We start from the raw sequence: 23,412 nt of genomic DNA, 5'->3' as shown, positions 1-23,412 counted from the left end.
TTAAAAAGTTAGGTATTTTAGGGCTCGCAAAAAGAATGTTTTAGGACTCGCATTGCGAGTCATGAAAAGTTTTATTTTTAGTTTTTAAAAAAATAAATTGGTGGGTTTTGAAACCCAAAGCATGGTGGTGCTCGCCGGCCGAGACCCATGACGGAGCTCAGGCGACGGCGCCACCATTCAAAGGTGGTGGTTCGGAAAACAAACTACTGAGTTTTAAAGCCCAAGCCAAGGGAAATGTTGTGGTGGAAGTAGTTTAGTTTGAAATGGCTCAGAAAAGCTCGGATCTACGCTTGAAAGTTCGGAAATCACCATGGATTCTGACGAACATTGACTTCCAACTCCATTGACCATTGAGTCTGATTCTTTAGTGGGTTTTGAAGCCCATGAAGCAAGGAGTATGGTGGTGGTGGTGGTTCAGCTCGTGGTGACTCGAGGTGGCCAGAAAGTGCTCAAAAAGTTCGGGAGAAACCCAAAATCGCAGAATTTCGAGTGCCCCGTTGAGGGCCTTTATGTTGCACGTGAGATGCTGGTCTTCGGGGGTTGGGGGTTTTGGGGGATGGCACGTCGACTGGGCTGGCGCATGGCGGTGGTCGGCGACGGGAGGGCGGCCGTTCAGCCTTGGCAAAGACGACTCAGGGAAGGAAAGAGAGAGCGGGAACTTCGGGAGAGAGAGAGAGGGATCCGAGGAGAGAGAGAAAATGGGGCTGGGTGATTTTTTTTGTTTCTTTTTTTTTTAATTTAGTTATAAATAAAACTTGAATTTTTTTTTCTTTTCTGATTTAATATATAATAAAAATTTTGTTAAAAAAAATTATTCAAACTTTTAGGACACATATAAGTTTTTAGGACTCACACTACGTGTCCTAAAAGAAATTCTTTAAAGACTCACAATGAGTGTCCTAAAAAGTCCATGCACTTTTGTTAAAAAAAAAATCGAACTTTTAGGACACGCATAAGTTTTTAGGGCTCGTACTGCGTGTCCTAAAAGAAATTCTTTAAGGACTCTCAATGAGTGTCCTAAAAAGTCCAAGAATTATTTTTAGGGCTTGCATCTAAGTGAGTGCCCTAGAAACCTGTTTTTGTAGTAGTGAAAACGAAAATCATATTACATTCTATTTATATAAAACATAAGAAAATTCATGAATCTCTTGGAATATAACTCAATTTGGAGAGATCTATAGCAAATTGGAATCATTCATATTATCTCCCATATGCATATGTGTTTTTTAGAAATATTATCTTTGGTACATGTACGAATTAATTGACATCATCCAAAAACGACATTGACATTGGGTTGTTCATTTTGTCATCATATGTGTAACATCGCCTGATTTTATTCTCTTATAAATTTATACTCATAGATAATTAATAGAAAAATACCATAATCGTAAAAATGTTTAGTGGGGCCTTAACAAAACATGCAATATGGGCACATTTGTTTAAAATAAAAATAAAATGTATTTTATGCATTTTAAAAATAAAAGTTTAAAGTCTCACTGTAAACATGATAGAAAACATAAATAGCTTCATGAAATATTATTGGTGTTAACTAGATCGTTTAATCGTTCATAGATACCCCGCGACATCCATGCTCAGATCTTGGAACGCCTCACATTACAGTGTGTGCCATACAGGAAACTTAACACCTACCTAAAAGGAGGAAAGGAATGGAGTGAGCTAAAAATCCAGTAAGGAAGTACAAACAAGATACAACAATTCACATAAACACAATACAAGTCTATTTTCATTGTAACATAAGCTCACAACATATCATATCATCATCATAGCATAATCATACACTTTATCTGAATATTTCATCATAACAAATAAAACAAACAAGTTCTATGAGGCAACTAGTAAAGCATAAACCAGTATTTTCTCTTCTGTGAGGTATTCAGGAGCTCTGGTCCTAAAATAACCTTCGCGCATCCGCCCTATGTAAGAAACGCCCTAATCTATTACTTTATAAAAACATCGCTCAACTAAGTGAGTTTAAAATGTGCATTCAACTCGCTAATCGAGATTTTATATCAGAAAGTGAAGCTAAGCCATGAACAGAGTTATAAACTTTTAAAAATAATTCCATTTACTGAAAATCATAAAGTGTTCGACACTTGGGATCCCAAAATACTGTTTAAAAATATTTACAACATATAAGTACAACCAAGTCGGCTAAACGACAAAATCTAGGTTATTACAATCATCTCCCAAAATCCACTGGCTATGGCAGTCAGGCAGGCCAAACATGTACGCGCCGCTTCACGCTCTCCATACTCATGGTTGGTCGACTTTTCCCTTGCCCTTACCTGCACCACAGAGCACCCGTGAGCCGAAGCCCAGCAAGAAAACCCTCACAAGAAGGAAACATATGCATAACAAACACATAACATATTAACAGGCCATCAATAGACTAAACACATACGGCCAAGCCGTCCCAGGCACTTTACCAGGCCCTGGGTTTGTGGTTCACACCGTGAGGATATCCCAGGTTTCCTTTAGGGTCTCGCCCTGGCAACTCGCACTCCACGTTCTCAATGCTGCTCCCGGCCCCTTGCTGTACTCGACCTTGCACTCAACGTGCCCAACGCCGTTCCCGGCCCTATGCCGTTCCCGGCCCCTGCCAACCTCGGCCTGCGCCGTTCCAGGCTCTCACCGAACATTTACATAACCACATTCATAGCATAATAAACATATACTGAACACTAACAAATTCAACCAAAGAGCTACGCCCTGTAATTCAAACATATTGGGGCTCAGCCCTGCATACAAGCTCTATGGGTACAGTGGTTTTCTTACCTGTGTCCCGAGCTCTCCAAGCACCGATATCCCGAGCACAGTCCCCTAAGTTGAGCCTCGCCGAAACCCTAGTCACAACGCATTAACAATATTCATCCATCAAGTTCCAATCCATTAAATAACTTTGAGCCATAACTCTAATCTCCGGGACCTTGAATTCTATCAATTCGGGTGATAAAATCCATCCCGAGCCTTAACCTTTGAGTTCCCAAGCCTAAACTCACTTAAAAAAACAAACTGGCACTAAGAGTCGCGGCCCTAAAAGACCATGTCGCGGCTAGCCTTGAAACAGAGGCTAGCACCTCCTGAAACACGCACGGGCCGCGGCGCACTTGACCAAGCATCGCGGCGTGCCTTAAGCATCATGGCCTCCCAAGGCCGCACACGCACACGGACCGCGGCTCTCGCCTCCAAACCCAGAAATCTCCATCATTTCCTGGATTTTCTTCAAACCAACTCACTCAAAACCAAACTAGCAATTCCAGATAATCATCACAAAGGTTCTAGCCCAGTTTTATCATCAAAACCTATCAAAAACTTGCTCCAAAACTCAGCTAAACACCCTAGAACAGATCAAATCCTACTCACATGCATATTCTAAGAAAACAGTATAAATCAACCACAATTCTCAGAGTTAGAACTTACCCTTGCTGAGTTATGATTCAGAGTTGATCCCCTAAATTCCAACTTCAATTCCTCAAGCTCCAAGCCCTGGTTTTCTGGTTAGAGGCTCCCAAGCTCAGCTCAAATCCTTAATTCTTAACTGATTTCGTCTCCTAGCTTGTTCCCTTGTGTTGCCTTAGAGAATAAAGGTGAGAGAGAATAGAAGTTTTCTTAAGCTGAGAAGGAGAGGTGAATGTCGGTTTCTAAGTCTCCAAAAGCTTCCTAAACTTTGTTTTGTTTAACTTAAACTTTAAGGTTACCTCAAGGCTCGGGGTACCAAAACGTCCGCGAGGGCAAAATGGTAAATTTCTCCCAATATTCCTTCCTAGACATTCTAACCTCAAATATATCTCCAAATATTTATTTCCATAACCCGATAACCCCATAATACGTCTAATACCCAGAATACCCCGCGACTCGCCCTGAGTTGGATTCTCAACCCTGTTGTGACTTTCTGGCTAACTGCTCCCTGGAACTGTCTCGGATCGTGCTGCACAGATAAATAACACACACATATCATATTTATCACATTTATGCCCCTAATATCCAAACGGGGCCCACATGCATATTTAATTCAACTAAACATGCATCTCTATCACATATTAGCATATTAAATCATCTATTGCCCTCCAGGCATGCTAATCAATGCCCTAAGCCCTAATAGAAAATTTGGGTCATTACAACTATCCCCTCCTTACAGAAATTTCGTCCTCGAAATTACCTGAACAACTCGGGATACCGTTCCCTCATCTCTGACTCAAGTTCCCATGTCGCCTCCTCAACCTTGCTGTTCCTCCACATCACTTTCACCAAGGCGATGGTCTTGGTCCGCAAGACTTTATCTTTCCGATCAAGAACCTGAACCGGCTTCTCCTCATAGGACAAATCCTGATCAAGCTCTAGATTCTCATAACTTAGAACGTGCGTTGAATCTGACACATACTTCCGGAGCATGGACACATGGAAAACATCATGAACCCCTGATAAAGCTGGAGGCATCACTAGTCTGTAAGCTACCTCTCCAACCCGTTCCAGAACCTCGAAGGGGCCAACAAACCTAGGGCTCATCTTGCCCCGAACACCAAACCGTTTCACTCCCCTCAATGGTGAAACCCTAAGAAACACATGATCACCAACTTGAAATTCCACGCCCCTGCGTTTCAGGTCTAAATAACTCTTCTGACGACTCTGGGAGGCGAGCATTCGTGCTCTAATCTTCTCAATCGCCTCATTGGTCCTCTGAACCATCTCTAGACCCAAATATCTCCTCTCACCTGTCTCATCCCAATGAATAGGTGATATACACTTCCTTCCATAAAGCATTTCATACGTAGCCACTCCGATGGTCGCCTGATAACTGTTGTTGTACGAGAACTCGATCAGAGGGAGATACTTACTCCACGATCCCCCAAAATCTAGCACACAGGCTCGCAGCATATTCTCCAATATCTGAATCATCCTCTCAGACTGTCCATCTATCTGAGGATGATAAGCAGTACTAAACCGTAACTGCGTGCCCATAGCCTTCTGTAGACTCTCCCAAAACTTAGAAGTGAAGGTAGGGTCTTTGTCGGATACTATCGACCTCGGAGCCCCATGAAGTCGAACAATCTCCTTCACATATAACTCAGCATACTGCTCCACAGTATAAGTTGTCCTAACAGGCAAAAAGTGGGCGGACTTGGTATACCTATCCACAACCACCCACACCGAGTCATGCTGTCCCACGGTCCTCGGCGAACCAACCACAAAGTCCATGGTGATATATTCCCACTTCCATTCTGGGATCCCCAAAGGTTGCAGCAACCCTGCTGGCCTCTGATGCTCAGCCTTAACCTGCTGACAAGTTAAGCACTTGGCCACATAATCCACCACATCCCTCTTCATGCCCGACCACCAATATAAAGCTCTCAAATCTTGGCATCTTCGTTGTACCCAGATGCAAAGAATAGGGAGTGGTATGCGATTCATCTAAGATCTCCCACCGGATATCAGAATCCATCGGAATGCAGATCCGACCCTTATACTTCAGTAATCCCATCTCTGAAATAGAAAAGTCCTTAGTCACTCCGACCAAGACATTCTCTCTGTGACCTCTCAACTGAGAATCTTTCCCCTGCGCCTCCTTGATCCTCTCAAGAAGTGTAGAATGAAGGGTGATGTTGCCCAACTGACCAACCACCAATTCTATACCTGCTGTAATGACCCAAATTTGCTAATAAGGCTTAAGAGCCTTGATTAGTGTGCCGGGAGGGCATAAATGGGATTTGAGTGAAAAGTAATTATTTGAATGTGATATTATGTGATTAATAGTGCTTAAATGACATTATATGATAATTGGTGATGTTATGTGATAATATAAAATAGACGTGTTGTATATGTGAGAACCACATTATTATGTGGATAACTCTGCAGCTGGCGACTCGAGGCGATCCTAGGGCTAGATAGCGAGAAAAGTCACAACGGGGCATTATAATTGACTTTGGGCAAGTCAAGGAGTATTTTAGGTATCGGGTAGTGAATCGGACTATCGGGTGATGAAAATAAATAATTGGAGATATATATGAGGTTAGGATGTCTAGGCGGGATTATTGGGGGATTTTACTATTTTGCCCTCGGGGGTGTTTTCGGTACCCCGAGCTTTGGGATTAGTATAATAACCTAATGATAGACTTGGGAAGATTTTAGAAAACAGTAGACACAACATTGGACCGAATCTTTCTCAGCTCCTTCTCTCTCTCTTCTCTCTCTTAAGGAAGAATAACACTGAAATTTGAGGAGGAATTTTTGGAATCAAGCTGAATCTTTGTGGAATTAAAGGGCTGAATTAGAGGTTGAGCTCAAGAACTAATCAAGGACTGAATTAGAGCCAAGGTAAGCATTAATTTTTGTTTCTGAGGTTAGAAATTTAAGGAAAAATGGCTGAGTTTTAAATATCTGTGGTTTTGGTGTTTAAGGTGGAAATTGAGGATTGAAACTTTGAAGATAGGTCAGGGGACTCTTGGAGAAATGATTCTACTAAGGTTTAATTTAAAGTTTGATGGTTGAATTTGAGAGCTTTCATGGCTGGTTTTGAGTTCTGTGGGTTTGAAATTTCAGAAATTGGAATTGGGATTTTGGTGAGTCTTAGGTTGGATTTTTGGTTGGATTGTGTTGTTTAAGTCATTCTAATGTTGTTGTTATTAATTGGTTTTGAGTTGGGGGCTTTGGGATGGCTTAAGGTGAGGTTTAGAGATTGAAAATGGTGGTTTTTTCTGGGTTCGAAGGGTCGGGCCGCGGCATGGTTCTTGGTGAGCCGCGACCCTTCGAAGTTGTTGCATGCTGAGGAAGGAGGGCGGGCCGCGGCATGGCCCAAGCAATGCCGCGGCCCTTACCTGTTTTTGTGCCTTAGAAGGTTCTGTTTGGGGGCCATGCCGCGGCATGGGTGGCCTATGCCTGGGTGCTTAAGGGATTTTGGGATTTTGAGATTTTAAGCTTGGGAATTTAACCTAGGGTGCTCGGGATTGAATCTTTTACCATATTTGGTAAATTTCAATGTTCCGGGGACTAGAACTTGGCTTAGAAACTCATTTAAGATTGTTAATGGTATCCTTTATCATGGTTGTGACTAGGTGTTAAGCTAGGGCTCGAGGATCGGATCGCGCTCAAGGAATATCGCCCGTAGCTAATTCATCTGAAAGTTAAAGGTAGGAAAACTACACTCGGTTGAATATTTTAACGGGACTAAGGGCTACCTGATATATATGATTGAAAGAATGGTGTTATGCCATGTAAATTGTAAACCAACGGCCTAAGCATGCCACGGTTAACTTGTGCAATTGGCACGGCTCGGACACTGGTATCCGAGGACAGCTTATTATACACTGAGCTCGGTTTAAGCGGGCCGGAGATAGTGGGTTAAACAGAGGGTGCGACCTAAGGTGTCGACCCTAGTATTTGTGTTAATTGATTATTATACTTGGCTATGAATGTGAATAGTGAGACTGTTGAGTAATCTGAGTATAGATGAGGTTATTTGTACCTTGAAGTATGCTTATATGCTATGGACTGAATATCTGAACATGCTCACTGGAATGTCTGTTTGATAATATTGTTTATACTGTGTATGTTGTTTTCTTGCTGGGCCTTGGCTCACGGGTGCTACGTGGTGCAGGTAAAGGCAAGGGCAAGATCGATCAACCTTGATTGGAGAGCTCTGCAGGGTGAATGTACATATCAGGCCGCACAACCGCCACGGTTGAGGAGATTACAGGGACGAGAGGACCAGAGCCTTGTATTTTGCCTTAGTATGGTTGATGTTTACCCTTAACTGTTGAATTTTGTAAACCAACTTTTAAACACTGTTGAGTTTTGGGGATCCCTTCTGTAAACTATTTATAACTTATAAAATGCATCTTTTGAGGCCAAAATGTCTTTTAGCCCTAGAACTCTTTAGTTAATGACACGTTTTGATTAAACGACTTGATTAGCAAGTCTCACACCTTTATAAATACACAGTGTAGCGGTCCTGGCTATCCAGGGTGTTACACCTGCTCTAGTCATCTCCTCAGCTAGCTTATCAGATATCTGTCTCGAACTAAACAACTGTCCTGGGCCTTTCTGACTCAATGCATCAGCCACCACATTAGCCTTCCCAGGATGGTATAGGATATCACAATCGTAATCCTTAACCAACTCCAACCACCGCCTCTGGCGCATATTCAGATCCTTCTGAGTAAAGAAATACTTCAGGCTCTTATGGTCGGTGTATATCTCGCACTTCTCACCATAGAGATAATGTCTCCAAATCTTAAGTGCGAACACCACCGCTGCCAACTCCAAATCATGCGTGGAATATCTTTGCTCATACTCCTTTAGCTGTCTTGATGCACAGGCTATCACCTTACCAGCTTGCATCAGCACACACCCCAAACCCTATTTGGATACATCACAGTAAACCACAAACTTTTCATTATCTGTCGGCAAACTTAACACTGGCGCGATGATCAATCGCCGCTTCAACTCCTTGAAACTGTTCTCACATCTATCCATCCAGACATACCTTGTCTTCTTCTTTGTCAGTTCCGTCAAAGGCGTAGCTATTCTGGAGAACCCCTCAACAAACCGCCGATAATACCCCGCTAAACCCAAAAAGCTTCTCACTTCAGGAACATTGCTCAGTCTAGGCCAATCTCTGACCGCCTCAATCTTACTTGGGTCAACCAGAATCCCCTCCTTACTGACAATATGGCTCAGAAATGTAACTTGTGGTAACCAAACTCACACTTACTGAACTTGGCATATAACTTATGCTCCCTCAACCACTGTAGAACCAACCACAGATGTTGCTCGTGCTCTGTCTCTAACTGAGAATACACCAGGATGTCGTCGATGAACACAATCACAAACTTATCCAAATAATCCTTGAAAACCCTATTGATCGTGTCCATAAAAGTTGCTGGGGCATTGGTTAATCCAAAGGACATAACCAGGAATTCATAGTGTCCATACCTCGTATGGAAAGCGGTCTTTGGTATGTCCTCCTCCTTAATCCTCAACTGATGGTAACCCGATCGGAGGTCTGTGTCTACTCCCATCCTTTCTCAACTTTTGATGGAGAAACTCACTGGAGAAAACTTCCTTAATTGGAAGCAGAATATCAACATAGAGTTGATTGGTGACAACTCTAAATTTGTCATGATTGAGGAATCCCCATAACGAGCACCATGTCTGCACGTTAGTGATGGCACCGTTAATGCTTGGATAGCACCGTCTCTGCACGTTCGTGATGGCACCGTAAATTCTCGGATGGCACCGTGTCTGCACGTTCGTGCTCAACTCAACTATGGTCTGACGCAGCTCATGAACGAGCTTCAGATTATTGAACCTGTCATGGGTGGACCTAGTAAAGGAGGTGAAAATAAGACTACTGATGTTGCTGCACATCTAGCTAAGGCTGAAGCTAACCAAGCTTTGTCTTCGAAAGCTGGAAACAAGAGGAAATGTGGACAAATAAACAACCCCAAGCCTGCAAAGGCTGCAAAGACGAGTGCACAACCAAGTGCACAGACGCCTAAGGGAAAGAACAAGAAAAATAAGAAAGGTAAAGATAAGTGCTTTCACTGCAAAGAGAAGGGGCATTGGAAACGAGATTGCCCTAAGTTTCTAGCAGCGAAAAACAAAGGTAATGATTATAGTTCATTTATCTTGGAAACATGTGTTTTAGAGAATGATAAATCTGTTTGGATTAATGATTCTGGAACTACTAACCATGTTTGTAACTCTTTACAGCTTCTTGAATAGTAGGAGGAAGTGAACGAAGGCGGCTTAAAGCTTAGAGTTGGGAACGGAGCGTTCGTTAAGGTCCAAGCTAGAGGAATAGCTCGTCTGAAGTTCGGAAATAAATACTTAATTTTAAAAGTTGTATTTTTTATTCCGGATTTTAGTATAAATTTAATTTCAGTTTCCATGTTGCAATTAGAACGATTTGTTATGACTTTCACAAGTTTTAATATATCTATTTCTTTCAATGGATCACAATTGTGTATTGCATGTTTGGAAAACAGGCTTTATATTCTGCGACCTAACGAACCCCTCGCTCTTAACAATGATTTATTCAAAATAGCTAAACCTAGGACCAATAAACGTCAAAAGACCGATAACAAAAATATGACGTATTTATGGCACTTAAGACTAGGTCACATTGGCTATGATAGGATTCAAAGACTTACAAAGGACGGACCTTTGAGGGAACTCACCTTAGGTGAATTACCTGTCTGTGAATCTTGTCTAGAAGGCAAATTGACCAAGCGTCCATTTTCTGCAAAGGGTGATAGGGCCAAAGAACCACTTGGTCTTGTGCATTCAGATGTTTGTGGACCTTTGAATGTACAAGCCAGGGGTGGTTTTGAGTATTTTGTCACTTTCATTAACGATTACTCTAGATACTCATGTCTTTATCTAATGCATAGGAAATCAGAAACATTTTCAAAGTTTCAGGAATTCCTAGCAATGGCTCAGAACCAATTAGGTAAAACGTTAAAGATCTTGCGATCTAATAGGGGTGGAGAATATTTTGATATGCAGTTCCAAGATCATTTAACTGAACTTGGGATTTTATCACAATTTACTGCCCCAGGTACTCCGCAACAAAATGGTGTAGCGGAACGCCGAAACAGAACTTTATTGGAAATGGTTAGATGCATGCTTAGTTACTCAACTCTACCAACTTCGTTCTGGGGACATGCAATTGAAACCGCGAATGACATTCTCAATGTTGTGCCGTCAAAATCAATCCCCCCAAAAAAAAACCTTTAGAACGCTGGAATGGTCGTGAACCTAGTTTACACCATTATAGAATCTGGGGGTGTCCCGCTCACGTCCTAAGGAAAAAGTAGGGAAAGCTAGAACCGCAAACTTAAGTTTGTGTTGTGTAAAATCGATACGCAAGTGCACGTAATCGTAACAAGTAATAAAGAGTAAGTGAGATCGTTCCCACGAGGACTGTATATTAAGTACCAAAACTTAATTCCTATTTCTATTTGGCTAACGATAATTAAGTCACAAGAATTAACTAAAATTGTAAAACAAAAATATGAAATTAACTTCAAGAACTGAAAATAAACAACGTTAAGAAAATTCAATGGATTAAAAACTAGGGCAATCAATTTCATCAACCATCCTCTTTAATTCTCCTTAACACAAATCTTACTATTCAATTCCTCTCTTGTGATAGCAGGTCAACAATAATAACTTATATTCGTACTAGGATATATAAGTCTCAATCTTATGCAAATTTTCTACATCTCTGTGATAAATAAACATAAGATAGGCATTAAGATTAACAACCCTAAAACTACACAGATCACACAGGTACTCCCGTCCTAATATGAAATCTATGTTTATTCAATTACAGCATATTCAATTCTCACTTCTCAGATTCCGAATCAAAATCATATATTTCATGTTAATGGTGATCAATCATTCACAAGCATTAGGTTCGAATTGAATAAATCACAAGATAAAATTGAAATCATAAAACTTGCATTAATTTAAAATAAAGGTTTAGGAGAATCCATTAACACCCTAGAAAACTAGTTTAATTCATGATCAAATCCATAATAACCATAGAAGAAATAAAAAGCATCCAAAATATAGAAATTCAAAGTAGAAAAGAAGAAAACTGTGATGAATTCTTCAATTCCACTTGCAATCCTCCACAATGTGTCTTCAGCCGTCTCCTAGGTTAATCTCCTCTTAAAAATGTCATTAAGAAAGCTTTTATAATCCCTAATTAATTATGTGTGAAAGGACAAAATTGCCCTTGAAAAATTCCCTAACTTCGGCTTCCGTACGGACTGGCGCCGCAGCGCTGCTGAATAGAGCCGCGGCTCTAGTGCAATTTGCGATCCAAGATTCCTCTCTGACTCCTTGTAGCGCCGCAGCCCCAATTGATAGAGTCGCGGCTCAAATGACAACTTAATTTTTGCCCTCTCTGTAACTCTTAGGGCCGCGGCTCTACACCATAGAGCTGCGGCTCAAATTCCATTTTTTCACCAAATCTTCAATTTGACCCCGGTTTCACTAGCTTCCATTCCTTAGCCCGTTTAACACCGTTTCTTCAAGAATCAAGCGCTTTTCCTTCAATTTCAAACTATTTCCTTCATAACCACACTTAATCCTAAAAACACAATAAACACCAGCATAATATCGCACAAAACCAAATAAAAGATTCAAATTGCCTCTTAAAACACGCCATAAAAACATAGAAAAACTAGTCCTAATAGTTTGCATGTTTGTTGGCTATCCTAAAGGTACTCGGGGTGGAATGTTCTATAGTCATGCAGAAAAGAAAGTGTTTACTTCTACAAATGTTACTTTTCTGGAAAATCACTATGTCCAGAACTTTAAACCTCGTAGCAAAGTAGTTTTAGAGGAGATGGTTAAAGAATTGACTCTAACCAATGTTCCATCGTCATCAACGCGAGTTGATGATGAAATTCCCACTCTTCATGTACAACCGACGCAAGTCGATTTAAATGAAGAAAGTACCACTGTTCCTGAGCAAACAATCACGGAGCCTAGTCGTAGTGGGAGGGTTTCTAGAAACCCAGCTCGCTATGGTTTGGATGGTGAAACCAATATGGTTGTTGGTGACAGTAGTGATGATGATCCATTGTCTTTCAAACAGGCAATGGCTAGCCCTGAAAAGGAACTATGGCTCGAAGCCATGAAACAGGAAATGGAGTCCATGTACTCAAATTCCATCTGGGATCTTGTGGAAGCACCTAGTGACTTTAGGGTCATTGGGTGCAAGAGGATCTACAAGAAGAAATGAGGTTTTAATGGAAGTATCGAGACTTATAAAGCTCGATTAGTGGCAAAGGGTTATACCCAAAGAGAAGGCGTGGGCTATGAGGAAACTTTTAGTCCGGTAACCATGCTCAAATCCATTCGCATCCTCCTATCCATAGTAGCCGCTCTCGACTATGAGATCTGGCAAATGGACGTCAAGACAGCTTTTCTTAATGGAAAGCTTGACGAAGTCATTTATATGGATCAGCCAGAAGGATTTAAAGTATCTGGACAAGAAGGAAAAGTTTGCAAGTTGAATAGGTCCATCTATGGACTTAAGCAAGCTTCTCGTTCCTGGAATCTTAGGTTTGATGAAATAATCAAAACCTATGGCTTTGAATAAAATATTGATGAGCCCTGTGTTTACCAACTGAAGGCAAATCAAATAGTGGTATTCCTGGTTCTTTATGTAGATGATATCTTACTCATTGGAAACAATGTTAAGAAATTATCAGATGTGAAGAATCGGATGAGCACTCAATTCCAGATGAAGGATTTGGGTGAAGCAAGTTATGTTCTAGGTATCCAGATCATCAGGGATAGAAAGAACAAACTTTTAGCTCTATCTCAAGCAGCTTACATTGATAAAGTGCTTGAACGTTTCTCAATGACAAATTCCAAGAAAGGACGTCTACCGTCCCGCCATGGAATTTATCTTTCAAAGAAGCAGTCTCCCCGACTCCTGAAGAGGAAGATGCAATGAGAAAAGTTCCTTACGCATCTGCAGTTGGAAGTCTGATGTATGCCATGTTGTGTACTAGACCAGACATCTGCTATGCAGTGGGAGTAGTGAGCAGCTATCAGTCAAACCCAGGACCGGAACATTGGATAGCAGTTAAGCATATCCTGAAGTATTTGAGACGGACAAGGGATTATATGTTAGTCTACAAGGGTGGTGTTTTGAACCCTGTAGGTTACACCGATTCAGATTTTCAGACTGATGTCGATGACAGGAAGTCTACTTCTGGAATGGTGTTTACTCTTGGGGGTGGAGCTGTGATTTGGAGAAGCGTAAAGCAGTCTGCAATCTTAGATTCCACCATGGAGGCTGAGTACATAGCTGCGTCAGAAGCAGCTAAGGAAATATTCTGGCTAAAGAAGTTCTATTCAGATCTGGGTGTTATTCCAGAAATGGATAAACCACTTGTGTTGTTTTGTGACAATACATGAGCAATAGCCAACTCGAAAGAACCTCGAAGTCATAAGAGGAGTAAGCATATAGAAAGGAAGTATCACATTATTCGAGAATATGTGGCCAGGGGAGATGGGAAGGTTATGAAGATTGCAACTGAAGACAATCTTACAGATCCGTTTACAAAGACACTACCAGAAGCTACATTTGATAAGCATATCAAGGAGATGGGATTAGTAGAATTAAGGCATTAGTTTCAATTAGTGCAAGTGGGAGTTTGTTGGGGTTTTATGCCCTAATTAAAACCCAAATTCTTTGTAATCTCATTTTATTATCAATAAAAGAATAGAAATCATTTTTTGACTTGGTCAATCACTTTGCTCACATGTTTTATTTTCATGATTATTTGTTTAATATAAATTTCTATTAAATCTCGAGCATATAGTTAATCTTATTTATAGAAACGTGTAATGCCCCAAACTCCAGGGACCGTTACGGTGTGCCTTGTAAACAGTGCTAAACTCGCTAACCGAGTCATTTGACCAAAATCGTTAACAAAGTAAGATTAGCGGTTTAGGGATTAAAAACTTTGGTTAAGATGTAATATTTCACTAGAACGTTTAATATATACACTGGGATCCCGAAAATATAATTCCAGAGTCTATTATAGAAAATATTTACAACAGGCCGTTCTAAGCGACGAAACAGGGTTCAACCCTAGTTCCACTTTAAACCTCGGTCGTGGCGGACGAGCAGCTGCATATGTACACGTCATCACCTAAGCTCTCTAACTGAAGGATGGTCCAGCTTCCTCTTGCTTTTACCTGCACCACGTAGCACCCGTGAGCCAAAGCCCAGCAAGAAAACACAATAAAGCATGATATAATATCAACAACGATCATAATAACCCTTCAGGACTATCAGTCCAAGAAAATAGGTGACAATAGCCAAAAGTCACAATAATGAGCATCGCTCCCTCTAGCCATGTGACGATAGGGTCATCAGGGCTTAACCGATAAGTGATTCTTTCTTAAGTTTGATTAGGACAGGTGCAAGGTGATTAGTCACCAACATAACCTTCCTCACGACTCTAGATTCGAAACTATGGACAACGTCCCTTAGCCATGTAACAAACGGTCACCGGGGTCATATACCTTGGCTATAGTCATCTGGTCGTAGACCAGGCAAGCACTTATAAGTTCTTCGACTCTAGGGTCGGTCTAGCATTAATGCCATAGAGCCATTCAATGCGTGATTCTCGACTTTAGAGTCGGTCCCTGACTAGTCAGTGCCATACACAAGCAAGTCATGCCACCAATCGTATACCACATGTTCGATATCCATAAACAAGGTATTTAGCATGCTTACTAAACAGATACCAGTACAATTAGGACCATGCACGACCACAGAGGCTCAAGCTCTAAACAATATCATACTCAATATACAAAGCATGTCCTAGTCACATGTTTCTCATGCATCATATGCAATATATCCAGCAATCCAACATGCACCAATAACAGCCATGCATGTCATGTTTAATAGTCAACCAACATGCATCAAGAATAGCCATGCATGTCATACATAATGATCAACCGACATGCATCAATAATAACCATGCATGTCATACTCAGTAGTCAACCAACATGCATCGAAATAGCCATGCATGTCACATATACACAGGGTGCAGTTTTCTTACCTCAAAGTCGAGCTAGAACGATTAAAAGAACGACCCTTGAGAACAATCAACTTTTAGTCCTTTAGCGGTCACCTAGTCATAACCAAATAAAAGGTATCATCAATAAAAATGGTCAACATAAGTTTCCAAACCAATATCTAGCCTCCAGGACATCAATCCCCACTTAATCGGGTACTAGGATCAACCCCGAGGCCTTAAGCTAGCATCCCTAAGCCAAAAATCCATTTTTGGCCAAATCTGCCTTGATGGGCCGCGACTCACCATAGCCATGCTGCGGCTCATCCCCCTGACAGAGGCATAATTGCCTCAGAAACCACCGTAGGCCGCGGCACACAAAAGCCAGGCCGCGGCTCATTACCCTGACAGCCCAAAAACCAGCAACGCACCAGCAAACTCCCCTGCGTTTTTCCTCTCAAACCATCCCTTCAAATCAACTCAAAACCTCTTCCAAATACTCATTTAAACCTCCAAACATCACCCATAACTCCCCCTCATCAAAACCCAAGTTCCCAAACTCAAGAACTTCCATTAATTCACAACTAACACATCAAAATCCTCAACTAAAAACTTAATAGAAAAAAATAGGGTATACCATGAAACTCGTGACTGGAACTTACCTCAAACTTGATTTTGAATCCCCTTTCATGGCTAAACCAAGTTCCTAGGCTCCCACCTTTGATCTCCTAGCCTAACTCCTCAATTTGGCCTCTCAAAACTCAAAGGGAAGTGAAGGGTGGAACATGTACGGGAGAAGAAGAGGAGATGAAGATGAGACTCTGTTTTGGTTCTGTTTTCCACAGCCTTAAAGTCATATAAATCCAATCCAAATGACCTAAATACCCCTAGGTCACTTAAGGTTCCTAAAGCCACCCCAAGGGCAAAATTGTCCTTTCCAACCTATACCGTTAATTATAATTAACGCTCTCCAATTCCCGCTAATCTCAAAATTATCAAATACCAATAAATCATATCTCATTACCCTTTAATTTCCGGTAATGCTCTAATCATTAAATTCACCCCGAGACTCACCCCGAGCCCTGAACTTAAACCCGTTATGACTAGACCGAACACTTACATCTCATGATCGTCTCATGTCGATTAGCTCGAACCAATCCACCTTATAATGTGGCTATATTAATTAATCACAACCATGCACCCAAAATATACAATTACGCCCACAGTGGCCAAATTACCAAAATACCCTCACGATAATAAATTCTCCCATATGCATGCATCCACCATCATATAATAATATAATTCACGTAAACATGCATATAATCATTAAATACCATAATAAATCAATTATGGCCCTCCCGGCCTCCTAATCAAGGTCCTAAACCTCATTAGGAAATTTGGAGCATTACAACTATCCCCTCCTTACAGAAATTTCGTCCTCGAAATTTACTCAACAGCTCGGAACCAGAATTCCACTCACTTGACATAAATTCCCTTAAGTCATCCCTTGACTTCAGTATTTCTATAGCCTTACCTTAACCCAAGGTACGTTCTGCTCAATAGAATCTCATTACTTATATCACAATCTGAACTGGCTATTCCTTACCGAAATACTTAACCTGACCTTCAGATTCTCATAGTTCAATCTATAAATTTCTTCGGCCCATGCCCACTGCATGGAAGCACATAACTCACTGTGTACAACTGCCAGTGCCAAAAGTAAATCGATTCAGAGTCACCCTACTCAGACCCAACCAGGATCCAACTGCTAAAACAAACTAGGGCTTAACTTATCTTAATTCCTCACCCCTTTTTCCTATGGTGATACCTTAGAGAAGATACATTCTCCTACTTGGAATTCCATATCCCTACTTTTCAATTCAATAACTCTTTTCCATCTATTCTGAGAAATGAGCAACCAAAATTCTTTGAGCCTTTTAAGGTATCCAAATATTCTTTCCACGACCTTCCAATGTATGATACTTGTGTTGTTAGTAAACCTACTTAGTTTACTACCTGCAAATGCAATGTCCGCTCTAGTACAATGTGCAACATACATCAAACCACCAATTTCACTTGCATACTCTAGTTGAGCCACCGCTCTCCCTTCATTCTTTTCAAGCTTCAAACTTGAATCAAATGGTGTGTTTTCCTTTTTGATAATAAGATGACCAAACTTGTCAAACATTTTCTCAACATAATGAGCTTGACCTAAGGTATATCCATTAACATTCTTTCTTACTTTGATACTTAGTATGGTATCAACCTCTCCAAGATCCTTCATCTTGAAGTGAGAAGATAGACACATCTTCGTTTGTATTATTCATTTCATGCCATTACTTAATATCAACATATCATCAACATATAGACACACTAGGATGACATAGTCATCATAAGTCTTAGAGTATAAGTTGTTGGTTTTACGGTACTAAATCAGGTATGCAGCGGAAGCATTTAAGTTGATTATCATTGTACTGACCCCAAGGATATCCCATATGTGACATATATTAAAACAGAAAGCAATAATGGTAACAAAAAAACACCTCTTGATGTCTATCAAGTGTCATTGTTTTCTTTTCATATTAAAAATGATCTTCCTATCCAAGCTAGTAGAAAATGATGATGATGAAAAAACTCACACCGTAGTCTTCCAAGTCTACCTCATCACTCAAGGATTAGTGTGGGCTAATAGGATTCACAAAATTATTTGTTCTTGTTTTTTGTCTCAATTCATGAGCAAGAACATTAATGGGGAGATGAGAGAAAATGATTCGATTAACCTTTTTAGGTTTCCTAAATGTATCGATATATAGATTTAGGATTATACTGGTATAATTAAATCAACCCTATAATATATTATTTAGGCTAAGATAATAATATTTAATAAATATATTTATTTATTTAAACATTAAATAATCATATTATAAATATTTAAATAAATATCTTTAACCGATTCTGTTATAGATATTATTTCAAATTTAAATATTTAAATAATTAAATATATAATAACCGAATGAGAGAATCTCTTAACCACTTGAGGCAATATCTTAAACGCTAGGAGAGAATCTCTCAACTACCTTTGAGAGAATATCTCAACCACATTAAAATATTTATAACTAACTTTCAAATTTAAATTTAAATAAATATTTAATTTTTGAATTAAAATAATAATCCAAAATTAAACCAAGTGGGCTTCACCCTATGATGTAGGCACCCACCACTGTTCTTACACATTGGTTGGCGCCAATGTTGTTGTCCAAACAACATAGGTGGCGCACCACCTTGTTCAGACAGACATAGGTGGCGCCAACATCCATCTTGTCCAGACAATTGTGTTTTCCCAATTTATTTAATATTAATTATTTATTATAAAATAAATCATTACCATTTTCCCCTGCAAAATAAATTCTCCTTGCTCTTTTATTTTGTGACATCCATATCTTGACAGAGTGGTATAGAGGTGACTCAGGGACCATAGACTTATAACACTCCAATAAACCAGATTATTTATTGAACTCATCAATACAATAATATTATTTATTAATTCCATTATTAATTCAATATGCAATTACACTCTTAGTTATCATAGAATTATATTTGCTCATATAAATTAAACCATAAATATAAGTATAAAAATAGAGACACAATCATGTATAGTAATATTTTATTCCTCCACTAATTAATTGCTGGTACGTACGTAATAGTGACTAGCTCATAATCAAAACAATTAATAGCACTAAAATGAATGAAATTAACAGTAACAATGGCAAACATGTTTACTCTCCCTAATTTTACATTCGCCTCCTCTACAATTCGAAATACAGTATTCGTTGCAGAGTTGGTTATTTTTTTTTGGGTCTGGTCCATAACATATTTTAAGCTCTCTGTGCTGGCAACATACTGGACACTACAAGAAATTCGGCATTTACCTACTTATATTTATTGGTAGCTAAAGAATTCTTTTACCTACGATTATATTGTCGTAGCGACTATTGGTAGGGGATTCCTTAAGAAAATGTGCGGGGCTATAAAATTTATTATTACCTACCATTAGCATTGGTAGGTATTAGATTTACCTGCGATTATGTTTGGAGGGAAATTTTTTAATGATTCCCTCCAATTTTTACATAATTAAAAAAAAAGGTGATGTGGCTGCTGACATGTGATGAATATGGAGACATGTCAAGTGAGGAATACAAGTGGATGTATTACTACGTGACATGTGGCACTAATAATATATTTTAAAAAATCAATTACAAAATTATATAAATTAAAATTTAATTAATATTAATTTTAATTTAATATATCTTTTATGTAAACCTAAAATCTATCTAACCCTAACAAAAACTAGCCCTAAAATTTGTCTAACTCTCAATCTCTCATCTGTCGCCTCCTCACTCACAACCTCTTCCCCATTTTCGACTCCCTCTCACCAGATCTCTCCCATTTTCGGACTCCCTCTCAACAACTCTCTCCCATTTTCTGACCTCTCTCCGTGGTCGACTAACATTTTCAGACCTCTGTCCATGATCATTGACGCTTGCTTCAATCCCTGAGCCGCTGCCATTTTTCTTCGAATCTCTGAGCCGCCACCATCTTCCTTCAAACCCCTGAGCCGCCACCATCGTTGTTCACTTCTCTGAGCCACTGCCATTGGTGTTGAGTTATCTGAGCTGCCTCCATCGTTGTTGAGTTCTCTATGCCGCCACCATTGTTCGTCAGTTCTCTTTGGGTAATTTTTCATTTTCAAATTTGTGTAATTCCTTTGTGATTACTGTTGGTAATGTCTCTGATTTTTTGTTTATGGTTTGATTTTGGTCTCTTTAAAGGCTTTGATTATTTCGAATTGGGTGGATTGGCCTGGCTTTGAGATTTTTCTGGTGGCTTTGATATTTCGAATACTTTGGTTGGTGGTTGTAAGACTTTTGGAAGTTTGGTTTGGTGACTTTGAGTTTCAGACAGATTGGCTTGGTGGCTGTGAGGAATAAATTTATGATTTTTTTATTAAATCCCCACTAATCTAAAGGATTAATGGTGATCCATTGTTCTGAGGCCTTGTGATTGTTATATGCTATGTATATTTAGTATATGGTTTAGATTTATGCTTTGAGAAAATGTTGTTTTGATGATTATTGTGTTTCGGCTTTGAGTTGTTTCACTGTTATTGAGTTGTGATTTTGTTTAGAGTTTTTCAGTTATGTTTCATTGTTGTAATCTGGTTTATGTTTTACATTGTTATATTCTGGTTCATTTGTTTAATCGTCCTTAGGCTTTGAATTGTGATTTATTGTTTTGGGGTTTTGTTTATGCTCAAAGAATTTGTCATATATGATATTGTTTCCCTTATGCTTTCTTGTTTTTATGAGAAATTAGTTTTACATTACTTTGTGTATATAAATCTGGTTTATTGTTTGTGAATGCAATTTTGAATTTTAATGGGAAGCTTAGGAGATGTATCTTTGTCTATAGAGTAACTAGTATTTTAGGTACTTGTTATTTATTTTGCTTGTTTTTGCATTCTTATACAAAACAATTGGAAATTAAATTAGAAATCAATCTGCTTTGTTTACTATGTTCAAAATCTGTATCTGTCCAGTATTATATTCCAAGTTTCTTAAGCTATCTTTATGAATTTTTTAACTTTGGCATATGACTTTGGCTTTTGCAAGTTCACAATTTAAAGTTTATCACATTAGTTTGCAAGTTGAATACTTTGTTCTAGGTTCATGTTAATTTGTGTGTGTTTAGTTCTATTTTTTGTTTTATGCTGGTCTTTTTTCTTTTTTAACAAGTCCTTTTTTGTTTCTGGTGTCTTGTGTGTTGCCGTTTTCCAAGGAAATGAATTTCCTCTGTCTTGTTAAAGATTTTTCTTTTGCCTCTGTCCTACTTTAAATTATTTTTCTTTTGGCCTATGATGTTCAAAAAGAGTGCTTATTATGTTGGTGATTATGTGACTTCTTATGGTCATGTTTTTTTTATATATATGCTGGTATATCAAGTTACATAAATGTCCTTAATAAGTCATGTTCAAGAATAAGTATACTTATTTTATGTTGGTGATTATGGGACTTGTTGTGCTCATGTATTGGTTTTTAATATATGTTGTTATATCAAGTGTCATAAATACCCATAATAATAAGTCATATATTTTCTGAAATCCTTATGATGATTAAATTGGGGATATTTATTGTGTTGAAATTAATTATATAGTCCTTCCGCCAACTTGAACCCCACCTCTAGCAATCGTTAATGTCCACCTCTCAAAGACGTCATCGGCATTCACATGTCCAGTTAGAGAAAAGGAGGCTCTCGCACAATGATCCCAAAGTGAATAATAGAGAATATCAAGAAAAATTACATTATTGAGCTTGCAATGACTTGAAAAGATAATTATGTACACTCGTTGATATTTTTTTTTATGGAATGTTATTAGTTTAACACTAATCTTTGTTTAGCAATGAATATTTTATTCTGTTATTAATGTTTTATTTGAGAAACAATGTTACATATTTTTATTTATAATTTATATTAAATTAAATTTAAATATATCATTAAAATTGTCTACATAGAAATATTATATATACTCACAAATAAATAAGGGCAGGTAAACATGGTATACTAGAACATGCCACGTCGACCAATCATTTAGTGCCACGTAAGCAATAAAACGTGACATGTAACCCAATCACTCAATTCGAACTGGTCCAATAAATGGGTGCCACATGTTTCACTAAAAATTTGCCACAAGGCTTGCCACGTCAATTGGAACATTAGATGCCATGCCAAACAACTCCAAGTCAGTTATGTGGGGTCCACGTGAGTTTTACCTACCAATATGTCAATCGTAGGCAATGGTACCTTTTGTGACTAACTATTACCTACCAATAAAAAAATTGGTCAAAATATGTAGGTAAAGTGATTTACCTACCAATACGCTATCATTACCCACTATTAATATTGATAGGTAAATGTCGAATTTTTTGTAGTAAGATTAGTGAATTCGACTACAAAATCTGCTAATTCTTGTCCCTTTATTGTTGTTCGTGGTATGTAAGCAATTTCGAATTTTCCTAACTCCACAACCCATTTTAATAGTCGACCAGCAGCTTCTAGTTTTTGTAAGACTTGCCATAACGGTTGGTCGATGTAAACTATTATGAGGTGAGCTTGAAAATATGGTCGCAACTTTCGTGATGCCAATACCAAGCAATAAGCTCAATTCTCAATAGATGGATATCGTGATTCTTCTCCTACTAGCCTTTTACTTATATAATCGATTGCTTTTTGGATACTATTTTCTTTTCTGGTCAAAACAGCACTAGTAGCAAATTTTGCTATTGCTAGGTAGATGTACAAAGTGTTGGGGGAGAGTGAGATAACACCACCTCAAGAAATAGAATCTACACAAAATTTTGATTGACAGAGACTTAAAAAAGATTGAGAAAGAAAATGAAAACCCAAGTAGAATAATGGTGTTCTTCAACTTTGATGAAGCTTCAAAAGCCCTAGGCAAGACCACCACTTTTAGAAAATCCTTTGAGCAAACCAAACACAAACCAAGGCTTATACACGTTGCAAAACATTGTCCTAATTCTCTATTTCCCAGCTACCATTGATGCTTGAGGCCTTTTCTTAAGGAAATGAGGATTGAGATTGAACAATCCTTCAACTCTCAAAGTCAAGCACTTTCTTGGAGAGTTCTTGTAATGACCCACTAATCTAGACTATTTGGACCATTAACGAAACTATACATAAAACTTACATTTTTATGAAAATACCATAATTTTATTGAGTAACTTGTAAAATAAGAGTTACTTTACAAATAGAATACTAAGAA

Source organism: Humulus lupulus, chromosome 7, assembly GCF_963169125.1.
Source record: "Humulus lupulus chromosome 7, drHumLupu1.1, whole genome shotgun sequence".
Classification (NCBI taxonomy): Eukaryota; Viridiplantae; Streptophyta; class Magnoliopsida; order Rosales; family Cannabaceae; genus Humulus; species Humulus lupulus.
This window is presented reverse-complemented; position numbering follows the sequence as displayed.